The sequence below is a fragment of the Protopterus annectens genome, chromosome 10.part0, assembly GCF_019279795.1.
Source record: "Protopterus annectens isolate FY-2018-M chromosome 10.part0, PAN1.0, whole genome shotgun sequence".
NCBI lineage: Eukaryota > Metazoa > Chordata > Ceratodontiformes > Protopteridae > Protopterus > Protopterus annectens.
The window spans coordinates 1578306868-1578320960 of record NC_056744.1 but is presented as its reverse complement, the minus strand read 5'-3'; the positions used below and the strand labels follow the sequence as shown (position 1 = coordinate 1578320960).

At 44.6% G+C, this 14093-nt stretch overlaps 1 protein-coding gene across 3 annotated transcripts in view; it reads left to right on the top strand.

Moving 5' to 3' along the window:
- The window catches only part of LOC122813750 (protein orai-2-like), a 777435-nt gene that overhangs the window by 208531 nt on the left and 554811 nt on the right, over nucleotides 1–14093 (top strand). Inside the window, exon 2 of one of the 3 annotated variants that reach the window (XM_044086228.1) lies at nucleotides 2094–2169. The exons of the other annotated variants lie outside the window; for them this stretch is intronic. The gene's annotated coding sequence lies outside the window, so the exon portion shown is untranslated. The remainder of the gene's footprint in view (nucleotides 1–2093; nucleotides 2170–14093) is intronic. 3 annotated transcript variants of the gene reach the window in all.

Below are 14093 nucleotides of genomic sequence, written 5' to 3'. Positions count from 1 at the left end.
CTTGTGCAACTGCTGCTTGGCTGGGTCACCACACTTTTGTATCGCATTATAAGCTGGATATTCAGTCTAGGTCCAGGCCTTCCTTTGGCTCCACTGTGTTGTGGAATATCCTTCCTTAGTTCCGTCTGAGGAATTTTCATGGCTGGGGACTCTGTCCCACAGGTTAAAGCCAGATGGAGCAGACAACATCGGATATAAAAGTTATGTATTTACCATAATGATAGATCCATTTTGTCTGGCTCCAACTGGTTTAACCTTCCCCCCTGCCTTTGGTTGGCATGGTGAGCTTCTCTTTCTGTGATAACCAGATAGTGGAGATCATCTGTTCCAGATCTTTGGAGTCATGTGTCCTCCCTAGTTGGGGAACCTTTTTTGTATGTGTATATATCTGTTGCAAGTGGTTATGGGGCAGACGTGATATGAGGATTAGGATGAGGAGTGGGAAGTTGTCACAGCCAAGCGAGTTTGAACTGGCCAGTGTCGGATCTGAAGACCATAGTTGAACTAGACGGAGACAGACAGTATGGATCTGTCATTATGGTAAGTAAAAAACTTTAGTTTTCATTAGATTTTTTTCAGTGGAATCTCAAAATGCAGTGGGATCAGCTTTTAAACTCAGTCCGTTCCAGAATATCCAAAAAAATATAAGGACCACCTCCTTGGGTCATACTTGTCTCTCTGACCAACACTTTCAAACCCCCAGCCCAACATGATAGTGACCACATTCTCTTTGCTGTTGGGGTGGTGGTGGGGCAAGCATTATTTCGGCAGTCTAAGGTATAGTCTTAGATTTTTGATTCAGATCCCGGCTTCTCTTCTGCAAAAATACATCAGGCCATCAAACCCAGTTTTCATCAGGGTTCAAATTCTGCCTCTCTAACATCCCTCAAAGTGTGTAAAACCTTCCTAAGAGGCATATTTCTGATACACCCCTCTTTCAAATCCTCCCATTTCTCCTTGGAAGCTGTACTTTATTGAAGTGAAGAGTACTCATCCTCCTTTTGATCCACTTTCCTTGGCTGAATTGAAATTTCTCACTTGGAAAAAATCCTCTTGGTTGTCATCTTGGCAGAAAGATTTTAAAGTTGCAAGCCATGTGTGTGTATCTCCCATTATTATTCTTCCATAAAGTCAGGGCATCAATTAGAATAAATCCTTCCTTCGTGTCAAATGTTGCCACAGAATCTAATATAAACCAGTATGTGAACTACCTAGTATTCTTCCATAATTCCACTATTTGTGGGAAGTATTTATTGTACTTTATGGATGTAAACAGCTTAAGATTTTATTTGGATAGCAGAAAACCCTTAAAGAAATTCTTCCATTTTTATTTTTACATTTGTATTGCAAAAATTGAGTACTAATATGCCAAAGGTAACCCTGTCGGTTTGGTTTTCCCATTGCATAAAGCAGAGTTACCAAATATGTGACAGACTCACACCTGTATTCTCTAATGCTCATACTACCAGTTGAATTGTCTCTCAAGCCTTCTGTGGCACTGTTTCTGTGGATGGTGTTTGTGTGGTTGCTACGTGAGCACCTTTGTGAGGCATTATAAACTGGATGTGATCTCCAGGTGGAAGTCTGCTTTCCAAGCTTGTGCTATCTGGGTATTCTGCCATGAGGAATCACCTAAGAGAATTGCATGGGACTCTGCCCTGTAGGTGATGGAGATGAAACTCCAAACAGATATAAAAGTTATCTGCTTACTGCAATGATAGACAGTGGCTAAGGTAGCCTGAGAAAGTTGTGTGAGCTGGGCTGACCATGTCTAGCCTGTCTTCGTCCTATAGATGATGGAGATGAAACTGCCCCTGCAGATCTGTCATTACAGTAAGTACTAAGCTTTCATTCTGCTAATTTGAAGTTTGTTGTTAGGTTTTGTGAGAGTGAATGTAGACATATACCCCAGGGCTTTCAGGAAAGTTATTACTGTAATTTGGATTGTGTAAGAAATATGAGATAAGAATTTATTTTTAGTTGCATTCTCTGTTGAGCAAGGGAAGCAGTACATAATTATTTGTTTAGAATAGCTTCTATGAGTCTTCTTTTGTCTGAAAAGGTGTTAAGTCTGGTTTCTTTTAACTCAACAGAAGTCCCAACATAGTGAAGAATTTTCTGTAGGGTTACTTATAAACTCTACATACTGAGCCTGAATGAGTAATAAAAGTAAGTATAATATGCACTTCATAAAGACATAGGTGGTTAAAAAGCTGTTTAGTAAACACCCTGGTTGCATTAGAAGGAACTGCCTGTGGGCCTTATGAACTGCAGTATGGAGGTATGTATATTTCATATTTAGTGAATTTCTTTATCCTTACAACTCTTTAGTAGTATGTCAGATCAAGACTATGGCTCAATTGTTCTTTCTTTGGTACCAAAAAAAAAGATGAATCAGAAAAGGAGCTGCCTGAAGCTGGCCTTTTGGTGTGGTTGAGAGTTGCTCTGGGATTACTGAGTACAACATTTTATAGTTTGACCTATAAAGACTGTCTCTAATATATTTGTTGGTGGTTATATGGCACCAATTCTTCATAAGTATCATCTCTGCTAGCATAGAGGGGTAAAGCCATAACTGTGATCCAGGCAACCCAAGCTCAGTTAATGCTTTGACACCTGCTGGAGCTGGTGCAGAGGAAGAGAGGAATGATGGTGCTTAACCTGACAGTTTCTATTCTGGGAAGAGGAGTGTATGCTAAGAGACACACTGTCCATGTTAGAATATCTAGTGTTGACTAGGGATCACACAGAGGTGGTCATTTTCAAGGGGGGGGGGGGGCAACTGGTCATGTCACATGGAGATGTACAAATCAACCTCTTGAACACCAATAACCATACGCTGGAGCAGTTAGGGCCTGCCTAGTCAGCAACCCCTGCTTTTCAGATGGATGTTGGTGCTGTTTCCATTACACTTGACCCTCACTCCCAGGAAATTACTGAGACATCGGACTACTGCTCAGGGGGGAATGGATGGGTTAATAAAGTGATTAGTAGAGTGGCAGGCTAGCTCAATGGTCATAAGACAGTTGGTGAAAATATAGTGGAAAAATCTTTGTAAATAGTACTGTTCTCCTTTGCAGTAACAGTTGATGTTAAGTTGTGTATCTCGCCTTCATTCTTGCTGGTTGGGTTCGGAGCCGATCCTCGGCTCCGACTCGGCCATCTTCAATAGCTTGAGAGCTGTTTACTGGCTCGAGGCTACCTCTTATCCCATAATGCCTAGCGAAAGCTACCCAGATCTCATTTGCCGCTTCAGCTGCGAGGGTGTCGTTTTTCTGGCTCAGGCTCGTATATTTAACATTTTTTTTGTGTAAACTTCTCTCTCAAATTTAATTTTTTTCTCGTATCTTTCTATTTAGATTTAGTGATATGTGTTGTTAGATTTTTACTATAGTGTCTCTCCTTTTGTAGAACTCGTTTAAGTTAGAGAGTTCTCCCTGCCCCTTCTCCATCCCTAGGTTAGCCGTTTAACTTCTTAGAGGCTCTCCTATTGTTTTTTAGGCTAGCCGTTTAACTTAGAGGCTCTCCTGTTGCTTTTCCCTTTTAAAAAAAAACCTTTATCTATATCCTTTCCTTCATAGATAGTACTGGTGTGTTTTTTTGTCTAGTTTAGTGCTGTTCTTCTTCTTGTCTGTATTAAATTAGTTAGTCTCCCTTTTTTTAGTACAGCATGTCTAAGGAAGCTAAGGTTTCTGGATGTAAGAAGTGTGATTCATGCTGTCAGAAAATGTCTCTGACAGATGGGTACACTAGTTGCGTCTACTGTTTAGGTGCTGTTCACCTGCAGGACTCTTGTTCTATTTGCCATGCTTTTAGCCCAAAAGTCCTGCAGGAGCGTAAGAATAAACTGATTCTCAGGGGTCTTTTAAAATCCCAGGATTCACTGGCAAAGAGTTCACAGCCAGTGAAATCCCGAAAATCCACTAAGCCGTCGGCTCCACTTTCGGAGCCGACTCCGGTACAGGATTTTCCTTCAATGTCGGTTCCGACTGGCACCGACAAGACAACCTCCTCGTCGGCTCCATTGGAGGCTTTGGAGCCATCGCGGAGCCATAAGAGGCTGAGGTCCCCTTCCTTAGAGTCGGTGCATTCGGCTCCTCGGTCTCCATTACTTCAAAGTGAGCGGAGCCACTGATCCTCTCACTCCTCTCGATTCTCTAGGCTGTTGGATCACGATGTGGAGAGAGTAGTCAATAGGTTACTAAAGTCCCAGGCACTAATCAAATTATTGTCCAGCCCTCCTCAACAGGTATCGGCACCGTCCACTTCACTTGATGTTCCTCCTCCAACGCCAATGAGTTCAGAGCCAGAGATCGTTGCGGTTCGAGTAGGGGAACCGTCTGCTCCGATAACTATATCTCCGGTTCCGATGTCTGCTCCGATTACCTCGATGGTACCTTCCATCGAGGGATCTGGGCGCCGGGGCTCCCTCGTCGGCTCCGAGGGGGCGAGTGGCATCGGACCCTTGTCCGACCCCATTCTCCCTCTCGGAGCTTCGGCGCAGGTGAGCTCGGCTCCAACATCGGCCTCTGAGCCGTCCCCCTCGGCACGGACAAAGATTCCTATTTCAGAACCAGAGCTTTCTCTGCCTCGTGGCAGGGATGCCTTTGAGGTCATGCGAAGTGTGCTGTCCCCTGAATCAGCTCCACTACCAGCCCCACTGGCTCCGTCCCCTGTAGTGCCTTTGCCAACCTGTGCTTCTCCTCCAGACCCTAAGCGTAGGGAACCAATGCATCAGGACACCTCATTGGGTGTTTCCTCTTCTTCCAAGGCCTCCCCTGATCACTCAGAGGAGCCCCCTCGGAAGAAGAAGTGCAAGAGGAAGCACATTGACTCCCCTGAGTCTGTCACTTCTGATACAGACTTAGATGATTCTGAAAGGTCCCGAGAACCCCCTCTGACGGTGTTTCCTTTGCGGACATTCTGGAAATGCTTAGGCAGAGGGGGAACTGGAATCCCCTAGCCCCTACTGAGGATGAGTCTGTATTCCTGAATGCTTTTGGTTCTCGACCTTCCACCTCCTGGGTTTCTCCGCCTTTCGATCCATTTATGGCAGTAGTGGCTCAAAAGGCTTGGTCAGCTGCGGATACAGTGGAACCAACTCCAAGGAGACCTGGTAAATTCATTACAGCACCCCAGGATAAGCAATTCCTTTCTAAAGCTGTGCCTGTTGATGCCATGGTAGTTGCAGCAGCCACCAGAAAAGAGTTAGCGGAGACCTCTTCATCTGTCCATCCCCCTAATAAGGAGTCTAGGATAATGGACAGATACGGGAAGCGAATGTTTGCTTCAGCGACCTTCTCCATGAGGTCACTGAACTACCTATGTCATTTTACTCGACTCTAAAGGGATCTCCTTAAAGAGCTTGGAGATACCCTTCAAGATCCTACAGCTTTGGGAGTACAAGCCAAAGTAGCTTCCCAGCTAGCGATGCTTAATTCTGTAGTCAACTCCTCCATGAGGCTCATTTCCTATGCAGCCGATGGGGTGAGTAGAGCAGCGGGCATGGGTGTGGCCCTTAGGAGGCATGAGTGGATGCGGCTGTGTAACTTTGCGGAACCCTTTTGAGCGTCCTTCACCAATACCCCTTTTGATGGCACCTTTCTTTTTGGGCCACAGGTGAAAGACACGTCGACTAGGTGTGAGCAAGAAGGCAAGACTCTCTCTGCCATGGGAGTCTGTTTTTCCACTCCCCCTAGACCTTACCAAAGGTCAGAAGAGTGGTAAGATGTGGTTTCATAAATCTCAGGGAGCCTTGCCTGACACATGTAGTGATTTTTCCTCCAGAGGCAGAGAGGGAAACAATAACAATAGACGCCGCCCTCGTGGCAGAGGGGGTCCGCAGAACCAGGGCAACAGAGAATCTTTCTCTGATAAGCCCTTCCAGCATCCCTGAAGGGTTGCCCGGCTGCTCACTTCTGGAGGCAGTCGGGGGGAGACTTTCACTGTACCCAAAAGCATTGCAAAATTTAACAAAAGACAGATGGGTACAGTCCATTATTTCTGGAGGTTACAAAATTCCCTTCCACCAACCCCCCTTACCGTCAAAGAAAATTCTTCCAGATGTTCCACCCAATCTGAAGGAGCAAGCAGTAATAGAAGTTTCAAAACTGCTAGAAAAAAGAGCCATCCAGGAAGTCCCCGCAGACCAGCATAGATCCGGAACTTACTCAAGGTTCTTTTTGGTACCAAAAAAGACAGGGGACTGGAGACCGATTCTGGATCTCAGCAGACTAAACAGGTCTGTACAAAGAACAAAGTTTTGGATGGTCATGCTACAGTCCATTCTACCCTTTTTGGGTCAGGACAATTGGATGTGCTCGATAGATCTTCAGGACGCGTACTACCATATCAAGATGGGCAGGCGCTCCAGGAGATATCTTTGTTTCCGGCTGGGGGCCAGTCATTACCAGTTCAGAGCTCTGCCCTTTGGCCTCATCACAGCCCCCAAGGTGTTCACCAAATGTATGGCAGTGGTCACGGCTCACCTGAGACGTCAAGGATTCCAGGTGTTTCCATATCTAGACGACTGGCTTCTCACTGCTACCACCAGGCATCAATTCCTACAAGTGTGGGATTATACAATCACAATCTGCACCCAGCTAGGCATTACAATAAATTTCAAAAAATCTGCCTTGTTGACCTGTCAATCAATCACTTACATAGGAGCAGACTTAGACACAAGGGATATGTTCGCAAGGTTACCACTAGAAAGGGTGTCCGTAATTTGTCAGCAAGTACAAATTCTAATGCAGAGCAAAAGGATCCAAGTCAGATACGTCCTCCAAACTCTGGGCTCCATGGCAACTGCCATTCTTCTAAACCCACTAGCGTGCTTTCATATGAGAATTCTTCAGTGGCTTCTGTTCACGCAGTGGTCTTTCCAAGAGCTACCCATGACTCACATGATCCTGATCACGGAGGCATGCAAAAGACATCTTTCTTGGTGGATGGTCTCCCCACTAGTTACTCAGGGAAGACCTTTCATACAACCCCCTCCGGTAGCCACAGTGACGACAGATGCCTCATTGATAGGGTGGGGGGGGCATTATCTGGGCAGGACAGTCCAAGGAACTTGGCAACCTCATGAGTACCATCTGCGCATAAATGTCCTGGAAATGAGAGCCGTGCTCCTGGCGTTGCAAACTCTTCAAGACTCTCTTCCTTCTGGGACCATTGCTATTCAAACAGACAACATGTCAGTGGTGTGGGACATCAACAAGCAGGGTGGAACCAGATCCTATCCCCTGTGTCGAGAAGCACTCAGACTTTGGCAGTGGGTGATTTCCTCCCAACATTATCTGATTGCGACGCACATCCCTGGGAGATCCAGCGTCATAGCGGACAGGCTTAGCAGAGCTATCCTCATGCCTCACGAATGGTCTCTGAATCAGGAAGTTGTGAATCTTATTTTCCGCAAATGGGGACAGCCTTGCTGTGATCTCTTTGCCACCCCCTTCAACAGCAAATGCAGCAACTACTTCTCCCTTCTTCTGCTTCCAGGTCACATACCCAGAGACGCTCTAGTCCACGATTGGCCTCAGGGACTTCTTTATGCTTTTCCTCCTTTTCCCCTGATACCGAAACTTATACAGAAAGCAATATCGTTGGGGTGCAAAATGATCCTCATTGCCCCCTACTGGCTTCGACAGATATGGTTCCCGTTCCTGCACCATTACCTTCTCGATCAGCCCTGGACTCTGGACCCAATCCCAGACCTCCTGGTTCATCAATCAGGCAGGTTGTATCAATCCGTCCAAACTCTCCAGCTCACAGCATGGTTGCTCCACTTCCAACCTTAGCCAGGCTTCCTAGCATTTCCCCAGCAGTCCGTGAGATTATCGTCTCCTCTCATAAGGCTACGGCGAGAAAAACATATGCTAGCAAATGGAAATGTTTTTCTTGTTGGGCATAGACTAGGAATGTGGATCCCTTCTCAGCCCCAGTCCACGAGATTCTGGAATTCCTAGCACAGCTGTTTCACTCCAGGTCCACTGCCGCTACGATCAGGGTACAATTAGTGGCCATTTCTAATTTTCATGTTGGTTTGTCAAATTCTAATGTTATGTCTCATAAGCTCTGTAAAGCTTTTTTGAGAGGGACAGCTCTTCTTAGGCCTCCAGTGAGAGACCCCCCCTCCTCCTTGGGACATTAACTTAGTCCTAACTTCCTTAATTGTGCCCCCTTTTGAACTAGCAGCATCCTGCTCCATCAAGTTTCTATCTTGGAAGACACTTTTTCTGGTAGCTGTCACTTCAGCTAGACATTTCTCCGAACTTCAGGCACTATGTGTTCATCCTCCCTACCTGTTTTTCATAAGGACAGAGTTGCTCTGAGGACTAATCCTTTGTTTCTTCTTAAAGTCTTCTCAGAAAATAACTTAAACCAATCTATAGATCTTCCTGTGTTTTTCCCCTAATCATACCAACAAGGCAGAATACAAACTACACCAATTGGACGTTCATAGACAATTGCGTTTTTACCTGTACAGAACTAAAGAACTAAGGAAGTCAGACCAATTGTTCTTTTCTTATGCTTTAGGCAAACAAGGTCTCCCAGTTTCCAAGGTGACCTTATCTAGATGGTTGTCCCACACTATTACTTTTATCTATCAGTTAAGGAACAAAGAGTTACCTATTAAACCGAAAGGTCATTCTACTAGGGCCTTGGCCACCTCTGTAGCCTTTCAGTCTAGATTGCCCATGGATTCTATCTGTGCAGCTGCCATGTGGGCAAACCCTCATACCTTTATTTCTCATTACAAACTAGATATGGTCTCCCGGAGCAGAGCTGACCTTGGTTCCACTGTTCTGAAGAGTCTGTTCCACTGAGCCACCCAGGATGTTAGGTGCTAGGGACGCTGTCCCAACCAGCAAGAATGAAGGCGAGATAGACAACTTAACATAAAGAAGTTATGTACCTACCATAACGTTCCATGTTAGTTGTCTTCATCTCGCCTTCTTTCTTGCATCCCACGCTTCATCCCCCTGTCCTAGGAGACCAAGAGGAGTTCCTGTTTCACTGGCTGAGTGTTCTCTTGTTTTCCTCTATTGACTTAGAGAATATGGCAGGTATAGTCAACCAATTATTTTTGACTGGTTTATTCTCTTGTTATGTCTGGAGTTAGCTATTTCAAATGAGATCTGGGTAGCTATCGCTAGGCATTAAGGGATAAGGGGTATCCTCGAGCCAGTAAATAGCTCTCGAGCTATTGAAGATGGCCAAGTCGGAGCCGAGGGTCGGCTCCGAACCCAACCAGCAAGAAAGAAGGCGAGATGAAGACATCTGACATGAAACGTTATAGTAGGTACATAACTTCTTTTTGAAGAGTTCGGGTTTGATGAAGCCACCCAAGAGTGCTGCACTACCTCAGATATTCCTCTGCAAACATGGTATAATCAAATGCAGGAGCATTTAATGACATCTGTAAAACATCCAACTGGCAGGTACATGCTTCCCATACAAGTCATACAAAACCTTGTTCAGGTTTCTGTCCCTTCCATGTGGTCTCCAGATTTCTGCACTATAAATAGGAAATTCAGCAGGAGCAGAAGAGAAAGAGACGATACAGAGACTTAAGTGGAAATTAAGGAAATGTAGTCTGTCTAGGCCTAGATATTAGACTCCTGGTGTCCAGAGGCAGAAGGCCTGTCTAAAGACATAAACCCATGTTCTGGTGCCACTCTGACCACTGCTTTTGTGATTAATGTGATCTGCTGATTTACAACTTGTTTCTCTAGAAGCCCCGTACAAGAAATGGGCAGTAGTGGGAACAGAAGCCATTGAGTAGTACCTTTCTGAAAGTATGAGGAACTGGTGTGAGCACCAACTCCTGGACAATTTACTGCCTTGCTTGACATATCAGGTTTACGTCTCTCAGTCACCAACACCTGCTCCTGTGTGGTACCTGAAGATATTTGTATCATTGTAAACTGTTTAAACGTTTCATTCTTATTGTCTCAGAATTTTGTTTCCTCTTAAAGGAATTTAGGAGGAATGGAATTTAGAAACTGAAGCTCTGTACTCTCAATTAAAACTTGTAGATTTAATTCTCAAAATTATCAGAACCATGATTCTCTTACACTTATTTTGATAATCATTTAGGAGAATTTGACTCCCGCAAGAGCATTTGGATAGTTTGCCTTGGGAAAACCATTACAGAAATTCACAGGAAATGGTATAGTTTTTAAATATAATTTCACACAGTTCCACTGTGACATGACTAGGAGAAAAAGGGAGATCTGTGTAGAAATGTTGAATGTGCTAAGCATTACTGAGATGTCGTAGTTAACAGGACTTTTCAGTGCTGCATAAGAGACTAGGACAGCACTTTTGGATTGGCAAACTAACATGGTGGTCCCTATTTCCATAAAGGAAGACATAATTTATGTTCTAGTTGTAGAGGGATCACATCCATTAGCCACCCTAGAAAAGCATATGCCAGGCTGCTGGAAAGGAGTCTTTGTCCGATAGTTGAGCCTTGTCTCAGGAGGAGCTGTGCAGATTCTGTTCTGACTGTTGAGCAGTGAATAATGACTTTGTTCTTGCAGGGACACTGAAGGGATTGTGTGAGTTTGCTATTACTTTTGCATATGTTTTTTTTTTTTTTTTTTGATTTAGAGAGGGTGTATAACCAAGGACCCTGAAATGTCCTGTTTTAAGTGCTGCAACAGTGTGCTGTACCAGGGCTGTTGCTAGCCATTCAGTCCTTGTGCTTGAGAAGGCGAGTTCTGTCCATATTTTCAACATTGTCAACTACATTCAGAGTGGGACTAAAAGTCCTGCAACGGTACATTTTGTCTCCCATCCTCTTCATGATTTTCAAAGACAGGATATCAAAGTGCATCCAAGTTATGGAGAATATCCAGTCTGGGGAAATACAAGAAGCTATTCTCCTATGACTGGTGGATTTTGGTTTTGTCTTTTATGTTGGCTCCTCAGTCTTTTTTCCCTGATGTTAATATTCCCTAATCACATTTGATGTTCATATGCTAAAATTGTTAGACAGCAGTTGGTTTGGCTGCAGCTATAGCCCTTGCCAGATGCTTCTTTCCTTGTAGGTGTATGACTGTGGATCTATGTTTAAGTAAGGGAGGGTGCAGCAGGGCTTGCCCCCTTGTAAAAACATTGCTAAGGAGTTGTGCAGATAGTGCTTAGTGGAGCTATGTTTTGATTAGTTGTGATTGACCATTTAGTGGTTCAAATGGTTGGGATTTTACTGTTTATTCGAAAAGTGAATGTATCATCTTTATTTGAAAGTGATGGCTTATTGTTAGCCTATAGTTACTGTGATCTCCCATGTATAATGGAGCAGATCACTGCTGAGTGCAAGGTGGACTGTATAAAAAATGGTACCACCAAATTAGAGGTCATTCTTTTCTTCCACAATAATAATCTGGAGATGGGGGGAGCAGATTAAGTATCTTGGGGGTCTTTCTTAACAACTGAAGGTACAGGGTAATGGGAGATTGACCAGCAGGTGGGTACAGTAATGGTCCATTATGTTGAATCAGGGCCTTAGTCATTGGCTGAATATTTCAGTTTACCATTTAGTGTATGTCCCCTTTTTCACCTGTGGCCATGAGCTATGGATACTGACTGGACAGAGATGATGAGATTGCAGATACAGTTAGCTGAAGTGACTGCCTTACAGGGAAACTTGGTTCATCTACCATGATACATCAAGGAATTTGGCTAGTTTCTCATCATAATACATCCGAGGTTATCCAAGTGCAACTAACTCTGGGCAAAACTACAATCCAAATTGTAGCTTGCTACAGATCCCCCACCATGCCCCAGGATTCCTACTCCTCTTTTCTTGATATACTGGAAAATATTAGGGTTCAATGAAACACCCTAATAATGGGCGATTTCAACTACCCCACCATTAACTGGGAAAACTACGCATGTACCAACTCCTTCGATCAATGCTTTCTGGAATTCATAAATTCCAATGCCCTGGATCAACTTATCCACACCCCCACCAGGGGCAACAATATCCTAGACCTAGTCATTACCAACATGGGTGAATGGTGTTCAACACCAGAAGTCAACTCCTCGTTGGTCAGATCCGACCACAAGCTAATCACCCTAGACATCTACATCCCGCCCCCACACCCCATTAAGGAAAACACTGTAAAAAATTTCTCCAAAGCCAACTTCATGCTTCTTAAGACAGAAGTGGTGAACTTCATGACACCCATGCAGATAGACAATACAGTTATGACTGCTGAATCCTACAGAAATGCACTCTATAAGCACTTACAAGACTGCATGGATCATGCTATCCCAAACAGAACCAAGATGCTATCCTCCAAAAAAGGAAGCCAATCTGGTGGTCCCCTGCCATAAACAAACTTTACAACAGAAGGAAGAAACTGTTGCAAAAGAGAGTAAAATCCCATGAGTGGAGGAGCTTGCTGGTCAGCCTCAGTAAGAAGCTGAGATCCCTTATAAGATCCTCCAAAGCTAGCTATGAAAACAAAATCGCCACTGATTCTAGGGACAAACACAAAGCATTCTATAGCTATGTCAAGAATCTCAATGGCAACACCCAGATCTGCTCTGAGTTACAGCACAACTGCACGAAAATTACAGAACCAACTGATATTGCCAGCATCCTGGCAGATAGGTTCAGTGCTAACTTTAGACCCCCCTCTCACCCCTTAAAGGTCCCATATCTATACAGAAAGAATGCAGAGTCCCTGTAATCACAACTACTCTGGTAAAAGCTGCACTCTAAAGCCAAAAACACAGCATCCATGGGACCGAAAACATCCCAGGCTGTGTTTTACACGAACTTCAGAACGAACTGGCTCCCCACCTAAGCACCATGTTCAATCATAGCCTTATGTCAGGCTTTGTGCCCACTGAATGCCACACAGCAACAGTTATCCCACTCCACAAAAGGGGATCCACCACTGTTCCCGGGAACTATCGCCTCGTTAGCCTGACGAGCCTGGTCTGTAAGGCTATGGAACGTATCATCATGGAACTCATAAACAAAGTCACTGGTAACCTCCAAACTCTGAACCCCACCCAGTTCGGGTGTGTGAAAGGTAGATCATGCCTCCTGAACCTGATCGACTTCTTTGAGGCAGTCACCAAAGCCGCAGATGAGGGTAAGGTGGCTCACACAGCCTATCTTGACCTAGCTAAGGCTTTCAACACCATCCCCCATTCTGGAGTTATAGCTAAACTCTCTAAACTAGGTATAAATCCCTACATCACAAGATGGGTTGCCATCTGGCTCACTGACATAACCCACACTGTAAAAGTTGCAGACTCCAAATCTGACTTCAAACCAGTGACAAGTGGAGTACCACAGGGTTCAGTCCTAGGACCTCTCCTGTTTGGTATCTACTTCTCTGAAGTACAGGCTAACACAGAAGGCCTTTGGCTAATGAAGTTCACAGATGCCTGAAAACTAGGAGCCATAGTTGAATCCCCAAATGATGTGGACATCCTGCAGAAGGGCCTTACTGAGACAGATGCCTGGTGTCAGAGCCATGGCCTTAAGCTCAATGCCAAAAAGTGCATTGTCATCCCCTTTGGTAAAAACTCTGTACCCATGAATTATCACATTGGCGGCAGTCTACTTAATGCTGAATGTGTGATAAGAGACCTTGGGACCCAGGTGGACAGTAGTCTCTCATTTGATAGTCACGTTGCCACAGTAGTCAGGAAATCCTTCTATGTAGCACACCTCATCACAAAAGGGTTCTCATCCAGGAAAAAAGAGGTCATTGTTCCCCTCTACTTGACACTCATTAGACCCATTATAGAGTACAATGCCCCTTTTGGAATGTACCTCACAAGACATCTGCAGCAGCTGGAAAGGCCACAGAAGTACCTCACAAAGAGGATTACTGGCATCAAACAGATGCCCTACACTGAACATCTCAAAAAACTCCAGCTTTACTCCATAGCATATCGCCTACTCTGAGGTGATGTCTGCCTAACTTGTAAAGCTATGTCAAACCCAGAGCTGTTGGACATGCTACGCCTAAAGAAATCCCAATCCCCTGCAAGCTACACGCTCTAGGATCCTAAACCTTGTCACCACAATATCACAGCCCTTATGGAGTTGAGCA